This window comes from Trachurus japonicus, unplaced genomic scaffold, assembly GCF_045865225.1.
Source record: "Trachurus japonicus isolate A0001 unplaced genomic scaffold, Traja_1.0 AP030398.1".
Taxonomy (NCBI): Eukaryota; Metazoa; Chordata; class Actinopteri; order Carangiformes; family Carangidae; genus Trachurus; species Trachurus japonicus.
Window position 1 is genome coordinate 447,623 of NW_028220531.1, and position 12,230 is coordinate 459,852.

Consider the following 12,230-nt stretch of genomic DNA (forward strand, 5'->3'; position numbering starts at 1 on the left):
ATGTTTTGTCGAGCTCAGCCTGGCATAGCAGCTAGTTAGCATCGCGGCTAGGTAGCTGCAGCTAGGTAACTTAGACTGCAGTATCCTCTGACTGAGCAGGAGAATGGGGTGTCGTGTGAGGACACAGTGGTTGTTTCAAAATTATGGAGTGATAAATAAGGAATAGTCGGTAAAGTTTTAATGAGTCAAAACCACACAGGAGGAATCAGAGGGTGATTTTGAAGAAGAGGATGAACAGATCATAGTTCACAAGGTGGCCAAAAGAAAGAGATCTGAGAGCTCTGTCCTGCAAAGAGAGGTGAGTCATTATCAGTGTAAATGTTTCAGAAAGTACTAAAAGCTTTCAGTCCAAATGAACAAATTATTTTTCTCTTTCATAAAACCAGCTGAGGAGCTCATCTGAAATTAAACTAAATTAACAGGATACACAGCCATTGATGAGCCAATCTCCAGACCTAAAACTGAATACAGCCCTGGTTTCAGTGAGTCCTGTCACTCTCAAGACACCTGTAGTAAGTATAATGTCAACATATACCACCATATACCACATATAACACAAACAAGAAAAGCTGTTACTCATGTCTAGTCAGAAAAAGTATTTTACAGTAAACAGACTTGTTTAGACATCAGGTCCATTCTTTACAATAAAGGGACTCTTACATAGATGTTGGATCTTTGCCATTGTGTGTAGGTGATAAAATGGGTTTCTATAAGGCCAACAAATCGAAATGATAACTTCTGACTGTGAAGTAGATCTGCTCGCTTTTTGTTAACAATTAGTGGCTTTCTAAACTGTTTACAACATGCTTTGACCTTTTCCAACAGAATGACAAGGTGGCAGTCAAAGTCTGTCCTGGTGTAAGAGCACTGCACTAAAACACACCTGAACATCCGAGCTAGACGAACTACATGATCTAGAATATATTTTGACACCTTTTTTTTTTTTTTTTTTAGATACAGCAGGTTTTTGTAAGCCCAGGAACGGCAGAAATTTTGTCAAAGGTGACAACATTAAACACCAGGCTGGATCCACAGTTGGACAGATGATTCCCTCAGGTACATACATAGTACAGTGCACAGGATAAATACTGGTGCAGTTTTCAATAGTAACCAATCATTATTTACTTAACATAAAGGATCCATGGGGAAAACTGTGTCCAAAGAGTGGCTATTGGAGAATGAAGTCTCAGTGGGAGACGCAACATTGCACAAGAGCCTGCCTGAAGAAAGAGGGGGGGGGGGGTATGAAGGACAAGAAAAAGAAGGTGAAGTGGATGAGGGCTATTTGGAGATGTCAAAGATTGAAGTTGAAGACAGAAATAAGACAGAAGATAAGCTAAAAGAAGGACAAAGGACAGAGAAAGAGACACAGGAAGAGACTTCGGAGAAGATGGACAGTGATGGTGAAGAAGGACAAAGGGCAGAGGAAAAGATCCACAGTGATGGTAGAGCAGGACAAAAGACAACGATTCTGGAAGAGACCATGGAGAAGATGAAGAGTAAGAGTGAAAAGGGAAAGAAGAGAGAAACAAAGATTCAAGAGAAGACTTTGGAGAACATGGAGGGTAAGAGTGAAAAGGGAAAGAAGAGAGAAACAAAGATTCAAGAGAAGACTTTGGAGAACATGGAGGGTAAGAGTGAAAAGGGAAAGAAGAGAGAAACAAAGATTCAAGAGAAGACTTTGGAGAACATGGAGGGTAAGCGTAAAAAGGGAAAGAAGAGAGAAACAAAGATTCAAGATGAGCCTGTGGTGATGATGAGGAGTAAAGTTAAAGAAGTGCAAAAGAGAAAGATAAAAGAGGAGCGTCTGGAGAAGAGTGAGAGGGAAAGCGAAGAAGGATCAAGTGGAGCACCAGAAAAAACCTGGAAGATACCTTTGAAGAGAAGGGAATTTCAAGAATGACGGGAAGAAAGGAGAAGGCAGGAGGAATTAAAAACTGTTCAAAACTTATGCAACATTAAAATGTTCAGTCACCATACAGAGTTCCTTGAATTTGATGTGTTCAATAGAACTGCTCAACTTGAAAAATAGTGGAATTTATTTTTCCGCAGTTCATAAGTCCGGTAATAGAATAGAACAGAATAGCCTTTATTCGTCCCACAGTGGGGAAATTCCGGTTATTGCAGCAGCAAGAGGATAGGAGAATAATAAATAAATATAACAGTATATACAATACTAGAAAATTTCCTCTCGGGAAATTTTGAAAGGCCCACGGGGCTACTGCCGGTTTTGCCATCTCTGTCAACATGGGAATCAAACCCACAATCTTAAGGTCAAGACAGAGCTGATCAGACAGAGTCTGTGTGTGTGTGTGTGTGTGTGTGTGTGTAATCACATGAAGTTACCTGTGTGTGTTAAGAGTGTGGGAGAGGAGTGCGCGCTTCAGCGCGCATTTGTATGTTACCTGTGTGTTTTGATGTGTGTGTGTGTCTGTAACTGTAATCACATGAAGCTGGTTCTAGAGTGTGTGTGTGTCTGTGTGACTGACTTGACACATCCCACACAGCACAGCGACGTAGCGCCGCCGTAAGTGTGACGTATGGTGAAACGTAGATGCTATGTAGCACAGAGATAGTTTGCTGATTGACACGACGTCGCTTACCGCTGCTCCGCCGACGTTCCAGCGCTCTCTGCGCGATCTTCATCCTACGGGGGAACGCTGTCCATCCTACACATTGCCTACGTAATTTGTACTTGAGCCCTTTATAACCTTTGCCAGTATGTCAATATGAATAATAGGCCTATAAACTAACCTATTTATTATTATTATTATTATTATTAGTCTTATTATTCTTATTCTTATTATATAATATAAAGAACTGACAAATACACATAGATAGGCGCATCGATTTATTTATCATCCTTAAAAACAAACAAACAAACAAACAAAACAAAAAAAAGAAAAAGCTAACGCCTCCGTGGGTGCAGCCGGTCATTAGCCAGACGGAGCCACTCCTGGAGGACCTTCTCCACCTCTGCCTCGGAGCAACGATGAGCCCCGTTGCGCAGTGCTGATACTGGAAATATAAGGATATTTAGGTAAGTTTTAATTGCAATGTAATGTATCAGCAACCCACAGATGAGCACAGTTTCAAAATGTTAGTATTGACCTCATTATTATAGAATCAACAAGCAATTTCCCGCTGATTCACAACACGTGGTAGGCTAATTGGTCAAGACTGGAGACTGTTTTCTAACGGTTACTTGCATTGCTAGAGACAGGTAATAATTTAAAATTTAGTAGAAAATTGTGTCAATTTGTCCCAATTGTCCTTATAATATTTGTATTAATATACATGCATTGTTAATAACTCTGCTGGAATGTAAAATAATTTCGATGATTAGCCTACATGGGAGAGATCCTGTTAAAAATGACTAACATCTTCCTGTTAGGGACATTTTTTGTACCCTGTTTTCAAACACACACCATGATAAAAAAAACTGCTATTATTTTTTGTTGTTGCTTAGGGTTAGGTGAATCTAATGAATGATGTGTAATTTCATTAATATTTTTTTAAATATACAATTTAACCCTTTCATGGCCTGTTTTAGTGAGGGACCGCTTATATCCGTCTTAAAAAATGTTGAAAAACGGCAATAAAAAATAAATGTTTTACTTCCTCCAACTATTATGAAAACAGTCATTTGTCTGCCTTTGAACTGGGCCAACAGTGATTTGTTTGCTTATAGTTTGCTGGAGCATTTTTTTCATCTTATATGGCCATGTTACCGTGCAGCTTTTTGTGACATGTCGGCTAAAGGGCATGGTCACGTGACTTTCTGTGTAAAAACATGACATCATAATACACATATGGCTAGAAGACCATCATACTGTGGCGGTTTAAGGCCGTTTTAGTCAAATAGAACCCGAGATATGTCCACGCGGCTTCTCGGGCGCTTGGGTGGTCGCACTGGGAGCATACTTCTCCTCCTCTCTCCGCGCTGGTCAGACATCGACTGCAGTCGTTCATACTCTTATTCACTCGGTTTTCCACACACACGTCATTTTAAACGTGTGTCTGTGTGTCTCATGTGCAGACGCAACGGTCAAATATGTATAGATGGACAAGCAACAACTTAATTAATCATCATTTAATTATTTTATTTTGAAAATTGACCGGATTCTCTCGTCTTTTCTGTGCCCGACTTCCTGTCTGGTACGACCACGTCTGTCCAGCTTGACAGATGGCGCTCCAGGCGCGCGCACTGCGCTCCACGGCGCGAGATGTGCGGCCAGGCAGACCTGTTAACATGTGCGCCGAACTGAAACTCCCTCCGCTCCAGGGCGCTGCGCTTCGGTTCCGCGTCTAGTGCGTCCATAACACCGCCCACCGCGACGCGTTGGTAGGCACATTTGTTCACACCTGGTCGCACTGCACGCGGAACCGAAGCGCAGCGCCCTGGAGCGGAGGCAGTTTCAGATGGGCACACATGTTAACCGGTCTGCCTGGTCGCACATCTCGCGCTGTGACAGACGGCGCTCGCGGCGCGCGTGAAAAATAGAACTGAACCGAACTCCACGCCACACTAAGTGTAAAAATCTTTAACTTGATTAGACATGTAGCTACATAAGGATTTAATATGCCTTACGTGTCACCTTATACCTGGTGTCTTTTAGTGTATTTGTAGGCAGTCCTACTTACATATTATTATTTCTCTGATTCTGGAGTTCTTCACTCCTCTCTTCTGTCCACGGCCGCACTAGTTCAGCTGGACAGCCAGATGGGGGGCAAACACTTTCTGGCATACCCTCCATATCATTTTTTTTAAGTGTTTGCCCCCCGCTCAGAGACAGCATTGACACCTGTGAGTAAAAAAAAAAAAAAAAAGTTTGATGATCAGAATGAGATCTGGTGTACTTTGATGTCGGTTACTCAAAGCTGCAGCATTAATTATGTGTGCAAGTTGTGTAGATTTAATCACACTATATACATCCAATTAATGATATTTTTCTCCTTTAGAATGGATTCCCAGAAATATTTCTGTGCCTCAGTTCTTCCCTACAGATGAATGGTAAGGTGTGTCTATGTTACATCTTGACTGGAGAAGTCAGTAATTAAAAGTAAGCCCTCATCAGACATCAGACATTGAGACAAATACTTTTTTGTGTAAAATTTCCAGTGTAATCAGTAACACTGTTCTTGTTGTCACAAGCTTATCGGTTGGAAATTAACTCAGGGTGGTGGTGTCATTATACTATACGTACTATATATACACACACACACACGACACATGTTAGTTTTATTACCAGCTTGTTTTTGTTTTCAGCATTATTCAGCTTCCCCTCAAGTTCATCCAGTTCTCCGAGTGACTGGAGGGGAAGCTGAACGTCAAGGTCCTCATGGGGTAGGGGGCTCTCAGGGGCAAACTGCGGCCTCCCCTGCACCTGCAGGCTTTGGACCAGGGCAGTGAGGTGCTGGGAGCTGGAGCTGGAGCTGGAGCTGCACCTCGCTGAGGGCTTCCAGTACACTTCTTTCAACAGCTGTTTGATACAAAAGCAGTAATGGAATGATTAAGGTAAATTATTATTTGTTTATGTTTTTGCAGAAATATTATAGGAATTTTGCTATCCCGTTTAAATCTTACATGCATTGTGCAGGGACAAGCCGGCCAGTTGGCCAGACCCTGGCTCTTGAGGAAGAACCTGAAACAAAAAATGACGGTCAATTATAGCATGGTATGCACATTTACAGTGGGACTGGAATAGTTTGGTAATTATTTTTGGCAACACATCAACCTAGCGTCCCTGTTACAGTCAAGCATGTCACACATTATTGCCAAAACAGTTGTACATCATTTGATTAAAAAAATGACTTAATTTCTACTATGAAACTGATTGTGGTCTTACCCTGGCAGGTTGGCCTGGATGTCGACCCTGCCTGGCTGTCTGGAGGTGGACTAGGAGCTGGTAATACAGGTAATGATGTGTAAATCAGTTTAGTCACAAACAGGTCAAGCAATCAAACATAACGGTTGAGTCCCTCACACATAACCCTTTTTAATTTCTGTTGCAAAAAAACAACCCATCATGTGTCACCTTAGAGGAGGTCCTGAGATTGACTTAGATTTGTATGGGCTAACGTGCCACACAGTATTGCTAAAAGAGCTGTGCACCCTTTGACTTAATTTACAAAGAGTGAAATGCATCCGCCAATAACATCAGGAGTAGTGCATCATTTGCCCCTGCTATCCGCCCTGTTTTAAGGTCCAATTCACAAAAGATATTGCGCTAACGATATTCCAGTGCAAACATGCCCATACATTCATACATACAAGTAATTGGCCCTTTTTACGTTTGACTGTATTTATCCATGTGACAAAGTTGCTGCCCTTGTGCCAAGACAAGAGGAAAACTTACTTGTAAGATACATATGTACAAGATACAAGTCTTGACCGATGGGAGCATGTACGCATGTATTGTATTGTGCATTCCTTATTTGGTATTTAATACCCCAGTCTGTCAGTCTTGTTGGTTTTTAAGACACAAACCTTCAGACTGTGAAATAATTTGAAGAGAAAAGGAAACACTGAAAAGCACAGAAGGGCCCACCTCAAGAACAGCCTTTAAATAGCAATGAAGTCAAATGTGCAGCAAAAAGGTATGTTTAGGCTTCAGACTACATCCTGCAAAATCCTTTGCCATCGCCATTTTATTTTATTTTATTTTTACCACTGTCCATGGTTAATCTAAGATGAGGCTATAAAAGCCCATACTTCTAAGTATGGGCGTGACACTGTCACAACATTACTGTATACGCATTCATTAAAAATGTTGATAGGCGCTAATGTCAAAGTTTGGCGTGAAAGCCCTTGTAAATGCATTTCAGTTTGCACCACCCCCTTTCCGTAGGGGGAAATATTGTCACTATAATTGTGTGTGGGTATATTAACATTGGCATTTGTGAATTGGACTTTGTGTGCGCCTTGTTTGCAGTGATGTTCATTTGCATAGAAAGGGGGCAATGTTACCTAATTTAAATGAAGTCATTGTGATCTTACCCTGGTAGCTTGATTGTGGCCTGGGTGTGGACCTTGCCTGCATGTCTTGAGGTGGACTGGTGGCTATTAAAAGAGGTAGTGATGAAAAATTGTTGAGTTCAGCACACAAAACCATTTTTGATGTGTCAACTTTATAAAAGGTCTATGGGTTTGACTATAAGGGAAAACATGTCACTTTATTGCCAAAAGAGTTGTGCAATATTTGATACTAAGTATTCATTTCTACTATGAACTCATTGTGATCTTACCCTGGTAGGCTGGTCTGAATGTGGACCCTTCTCTCCTGTCTCGAGGTGGACTAGGAGCTGGTAATACAGGTCAGGTGATGTGTGAATCAGTTTTGTCATAACAAGTCTAGCAGTTAGCAGTTCAGTTCCTTTTTAATTTAATTTTAACAAAATCTTTTTTGTAATTTTTGTTGCACAAGAATAAGTTACTGTGGCGAGATGAAGGCTGTAAGTGGGTCTGACGACAACGCCACCTGGGGAGTTTCGCCCCAGGAGATAGTTATGTGTTGTAAATAACAGTTAGATGTACTACAGGCTACAGGTTCGAACACCACTGGCAGAGACGTTTTTAGAGAAGTATAAAAATAGTTTTCTTTTTATTTCTCACAATTAATAAATGAAATGCATCAATCAATAAGGCTGCATAAACACTCCAGCTGGGGCCGAGAGGAGGGGGTGAACAGGGCTGGGGCTCATCACGGCGGACCTAAATCAAATCAAGGGAGGGATTACTAACCAAAAACACCCGTGGCACTGCACACACACACACACAAGGGGATTCGTGAAGAAAATACCACCACCAGGGATTGGGTCGCCGCTTGGCCCACAGCACCTGTCCACAAAGAAAAAGAGAAAATAAATAAACAGGCCACACAGCTGAGCGCAGCAATAAAATATCACACACACAAACAATGTATTGCAAATAAACAAACACAATAAATCAAGATTCCAAAGACATTAACAAAATACCAAAATCAAGCAATATGTTTTAAACAAGAAAACAAGAAAACAATAATTCAATATTAATTAAACTAAACAAAATTAACAAAATAAGTCCTGTTTTCTAATAGTGCGAATTATTAAGAAATTAACTAAAATGCCTGAGACTGGAATGAGACGCTCGGCGCAGAGCCGGTCTTGGTCACTAGGCAGGCTCGGGAGAGCCCCGAAGCCACAGAACCGTCCAATAAGGCAGAGTTAAATACTCATACAAAACAGCAGCGCCGTCCAAGGAGCCGTGGCGATAATTGATTGAAGGGACCTCGCCGGCGCAGCGTCACAGCCGACCAGGAAGGGTAAACGCACGGCTTCTGCCTGATTCAGCTGTGACAAGATATTAACAATTAACCGGGAGGATTAAACAGCGATTAGAGGAAGAGAGGAGGGCGGACAACGCCGACTTACCAAGAGAAGCCACCACCACACACAGACGGCCTCAAGCGGGGCAACTCGGCCCCCCCCGGCAACAGCAGCCAGCCACACTACAGTAATTAAACAGAGAACCGTGTCACCAATGCGCCCTGTGGCACGCTAAGTGGGAGGAAGGACAGCGGTGCGCATACCTGTAGTTATACCAGAGGAGACGTGCGCCACAATGATCCACCACGGCAAACAGAGCTTCCCACACTCAAACACCAAAAGGCTATAATGCCTGCTCCGGCTCTGCCACGCCAGGCCACAGCCACCACGGAGACGAGCAGAGACGAAAAGGAAGAGGGGCTGCAGGTGTGACCAGAGCAGTATTAGAAAGTTCGCAGCGCCGCCCATCAATCAGCGCGCCCATCAACACCTGCGGTGGATGGAGCAAGGAGGAGGGGGGAAGGGATGGGAAGGGAAAGACCATCCTGCCACATTACCTTGGAGGACGCTTTGAGATTGACTTAGTTCTGTAAGGGCAAATGTGTCACACATTACTGTCATTACTGTCGAGTTGTGCATCATTTGACCAAAAAGGATGTACAGTACCATAGTTTTTACTATGTACTGATTATGGTCTTACCCTGGTAGTTTGGCCTGGTTGTCGACCCTGCCTGCCTGTCTCGAGGTGGTCTAGGGGCTGTTAATAGAGAAAATAGCATTGAAATTGCACTTGTCATAACAAATCAAGCAGCAAGTAAGTAAAACAGTTAAGGTCTTCACACAAAATCTTTGTTGTAATTTCTGTTACATAACAATAACTCTTGTGTCACCGAGGAAGAGGTCTTTGGCTTGACTCAGATCTGTAAAGGCAAATATGTCATACTTTATTGCCAAAAGAGTTGTGCATCATATGACCAAAAAGGATGTAGTGTTTCTACTATGAACGGATTGTGGTCTTACCCTGGTAGTGATGTGTAAATCAGTTTTGTTATAAGTGATTAACCAACCCTGTTTAAGTTCTGTAATAACTTGTGTGTCACCTTGGAAGAGGTCTTGAGATTGATTTAGGTCTGTAAAGGCAAATGTGTGACACATTATTGCCAAAAGAGTTGTGCATCATATGACAAAAGCTAGCTTCTACTATTGACTCATTGTGATCTCACCCTGGTAGGTTGGCCTGTGTTCCTGCCGGGCTCGTGGTGGACTGGCAGCTGTTAATACAGGTAGTGATGTGTAAATCAGTTTCGTTGTAACAAGCCTAACAATTAAAGCAGTTGAATCCCTCACACAACAACCATTTTAAACGTCTGTAATACTTCTTGTCTCACCTAGGAAGAGGTCTTGGGTCTGACTCAGATCTGTAAAGGCAAATGTGTCAGACACTATTGTAAAAAGAGTGATTTCTACTATTAAGTCATTGTGATCTCACCCTGGTAGGTTGGCCTGTGTTCCTGCCGGGCTCGTGGTGGACTGGCAACTATTGATACAGGTAATGATGTTTGAAATTAAGCTTGTCATGACAAATCAAGCAGTTAAGCATAGCAGGTGAGTTCCTCACACAAAGACCCTTTTAAATAACTTGTCTCACCTCGGAAGAGGTCTTCAGTTTGACTGAGGTCTGTAAGAGACAAAGGTGTCACAAATTATTGCCAAAAGAGTTGTGTATCATTTGACCAAAAAGCATGTAGTTTTTCTGCTATGAACTGATTGTGGTCTTACCCTGGTAGGCTGGCATGGTTGTCAACCCTGCCTGCCTGTCTTGAGGTGGTCTAGGAGCTGTTAATACAGGTAGTGATGTGTAAATCAGTTTCGTTGTAACAAGTCAAGCGATTAAAGCAGTTGAATTCCTCACCCAACCCTATTTAAGTTCTGTAATAACTCGTGTGTCACCTTGGAAGAGGTCTTGAGATAGATTTAGGTCTGTAAAGGCAAACGTGTCACACATTATTGCCAAAAGAGTTGTGCATCATATGACAAAAAAAAGACACAGCTTCTACTATTGACTCATTGTGATCTCACCCTGGTAGGTTGGCCTGTGTTCCTGCCGGGCTCGTGGTGGACTGGCAGCTGTTAATTCAGGTAGTGATGTGCAAATCAGTTTCATTATAACAAGCTTAACAATTAAAGCAGTTGAATCCCTCACACACAACCGTTTTTAATTTCTGTAATAGCTCTTGTCTCACCTAGGAAGAGGTCTTGGGTTTGACTCAGGTCTGTAAAGGCAAATGTGTCAGACATTATTGTAAAAAGAGTTGTGCATCATATGACAAAAAAAAAAGACATAGCTTCTAGTATTGACTCATTGTGATCTCACCCTGGTAGGTTGGCCTGTGTTCCTGCCGGGCTCGCGGTGGACTGGCAGCTGTTAATGATGTTTGAAATTAAGCTTGTCATGACAAATCAAGCAGTTAAGCAAAGCAGGTGAGTTCCTCACACAAAAACCCTTTTGATTTCTGTAATAACTCTTGTCTCACCTTGGAAGAGGTTTTGGGTTTGACTGAGGTCTGTAAGAGACAAAGGTGTCACAAATTATTGCCAAAAGAGTTGTGTATCATTTGACCAAAAAGCATGTAGTTTTTCTGCTATGAACTGATTGTGGTCTTACCCTGGTAGGCTGGCATGGTTGTCAACCCTGCCTGCCTGTCTTGAGGTGGTCTAGGAGCTGTTAATACAGGTAGTGATGTGTAAATCAGTTTCGTTATAACAAGCCCCTCATACAAAAACCCTGTTTTATATCTGTTACTTAAGATTAGAAATTGTGTTACCTTGGAATAGGTCTTGTATATGTGGTTATTAGGGCCGCGGGCAATCGCACCGGGCACTGGTCCCAACAGCTATGAAATAGCTGCAGGGACCAGCCCGGGCACTACTGTTATTGTGTGGATTTTTTCTTATTATTTTTCATCTTCCGGACGCTTTTTCGGTTCGCTCCTTCGAGTTGCAGGCCAAATTATATATCAAAACGTGCGTCTTGATCGGGATCGGTGTGCTATCAGTTTTCTCAACAGTCTATGAATTTTTCGCGACGTAAGTCGCGAAAAACTGCGCAAAATTTTTGCATGTAAGTCAATGGGACGGGCGGAAAAAAAAGAGCGAAAAAGACCAATCATTGGAGTTTAACAAACGTCTACTGCTCAGGCATACTTTCACCTAGAGACTCCATTTAAACTTTAAACAGTAGACACAAGTCTTGTGTATTTCATAAGTAAAAGTATGTTATATCAAAATGTAAAAAAAAATAAATAAATAAATAAAAAAATTATGTTATGATCTGTATACTATCTACTACCGTAACATGTTATGTCAAAATGTCATAAGTAAAAGAATGTTACATCAAAATGTAGTGTGTGTGTATGTATGTATATATATATATATATGTATGTATGTATGTATATATATATATATATATATATAATAATAAGAAAAGAAGAAAAAAGCAAAAAGATATGTATGTATGACAAATATTCTTATTCTGTGGGTAATGGGGGCGGGACTAGATAAGCTTTTGCTTCTCCCGCTTTTCCCTTTCGGCCATGTATTGTATTATTTGATGATGAAGTGTGATGATGATGATTTAAATTGACATGCCCGAAATAAACAAATTGATTGATTGATTGATTGATTGATTGATTGATTGTCGTATTACTCCACGTTTTGATAGGTCATATAGTTTTTGATCAATCCATGATCAATGACCATGATCATTTTTGGAGAAATTATTAGATTATAATGGGTGTGTATTGCACGGAATGTTCGTGTCAGAGTGGGTGACATCATCGGTTAGAGTGGGAGAGATGCCAGAAAAACTCCAGATTTTTTCTCTTTCCAAACTCCAAACGGCCACAATTTACACTCTATACACA

The 12,230-nt window shown here is 41.5% G+C and overlaps 1 long non-coding RNA gene across 1 annotated transcript; it reads right to left on the bottom strand.

Moving 5' to 3' along the window:
• Positions 1 to 9,526: 9,526 nt before the first annotated feature.
• On the bottom strand, positions 9,527 to 11,031 carry LOC146960423 (uncharacterized). The gene is made up of 3 exons (XR_015035452.1): positions 10,973 to 11,031; positions 10,842 to 10,871; positions 9,527 to 10,434 (listed from the first exon to the last, which is right to left on the bottom strand). It is a non-coding gene; the product is annotated as an uncharacterized LOC146960423 (long non-coding RNA).
• Between the last annotated feature and the right edge of the window lie 1,199 nt (positions 11,032 to 12,230).